Here is a 1,543-nt window from a genome sequence, read left to right on the forward strand (position 1 = left end):
CCAACTACCCTATGGTTTGGATTTTTTCCTTCCATCAAAAAAAAAGAAGAAGAAAAATTCCGAAGGGCCTTGGGGGAACAATATTGCAGCAATCAAAGCTCAAAATTTGTTGTCAAGTCTCGCTTTTTGGATTCCACTGACTCTGAATGCCTGGAGAGAGAGAGAATAATTTATTATTATTCCCAGGATTCTCTTTGTCCGTGGCTCGTGTGCTGGCACACGGTTGGTGTTCAGTTATTACAGGCTACCTCTGCTGTCCTAACCACTGTCGGACCTTTGAGACTCTAACAGGGTTTTGTTCTCTTGAGAGCCGAGGATGGTCAAGCCCATGACTCTGGGTGCAGGAAGAGTGTGGCACAATCCAGGGTGTTGCCGTCTGTCGTGTGCACATGAGTCACACAAGGGCATGTTACAATGTAACATGTAGATTTTTACAGTGTTACAATGTAGATTTGGATCCTGGGGCTGCTATGGGGGCCCAAGATTAAGCATCTATAATAAGCTTGCTGGTCTGTAGACCACATTCTGAGAAACACGGCTCAGGAGAGAAAGGTTCTGGACCAATTTCAATTTCTGTCTGGTGACTTTGGGCGAGTGACTTCACCTCCATGAACCTTTGTCTCCTCATCTGTAAAATGGAGGTAATGGCTCTCATCACGTAGGATGCTGTGAACCGGTATAGCATCCCTGGCAGTTTCTCAGTAGCTATCCATTGGGTTCAAAAGGTGGCTGCAGGCACACCAAATGCACAGCAACAAAAGAAAAAAAAATAGATAAATTTCACTCTTTCAAGATGAAAAGGTTTTCTGCATCAAAGGACACTATCAAGAAGTGAAAACAACACATGGAGTGGGAGAAGATATTTGCAAATCATATACCTGATAAGAATCTAACATCCAGAATATATGAAGTACTGTTACAACTCAACGATAAAAAGACAAGTAACAAAAAAAAATGGGCAAAGGACATGAATAGATATTTCACTTAGAAGATCTACAAATGGGGGCACATGGGGGGCTCAGTCATTTGAGCTCTGACTCTTGATTTCAGCTCAGGTCATGATCTCAGGGTGGTGGGATGGAGCCCTGCTCATTATCTCTCTCCTTCTCTCAAAAATAAATAAATAAGCTTTAAAAAAAGAGAAGATCTACAAATGGCCAATAAGCACGTTGTAAAGCTTCTCGATATCATTAGCCACCGGGGAAATGCACATCGAAACCACAATGAGAGAGCTTCACCAGGATGAAAAGAAACTGTGTGAAATAATAAGCACTAATGAAGACGTGGAGAGATTGGTCCTCTCACACATGGCTGGTGGGAAAGTCAAACGGTGCGGAACATAGTTCAACAACTCCTTAAAGAGTTAATTACAGAATTTCCACATGACCCAGCAATGCCACTCCTGGGTATCGACCCAAGAGAAATGAAAACATACGTCCTCCGGGGCACCTGGGTGGCTCAGTCGGTTAAGCATTTGATTCGGGTCATGATCTCGTGGTTCTGTGTTGGGCTCTGTGCTGACAGCACTGACCTGGCTTGGGAT

The 1,543-nt window shown here is 43.6% G+C and overlaps 1 protein-coding gene across 1 annotated transcript in view; it reads left to right on the plus strand.

Moving 5' to 3' along the window:
- SEZ6L (seizure related 6 homolog like) overlaps positions 1-1,543 on the plus strand; it is a 73,668-nt gene that overhangs the window by 13,979 nt on the left and 58,146 nt on the right. The gene's annotated exons all lie outside the window — the stretch shown is intronic.

Source organism: Suricata suricatta, chromosome 14 (genome assembly GCF_006229205.1).
Source record: "Suricata suricatta isolate VVHF042 chromosome 14, meerkat_22Aug2017_6uvM2_HiC, whole genome shotgun sequence".
Classification (NCBI taxonomy): domain Eukaryota; kingdom Metazoa; phylum Chordata; class Mammalia; order Carnivora; family Herpestidae; genus Suricata; species Suricata suricatta.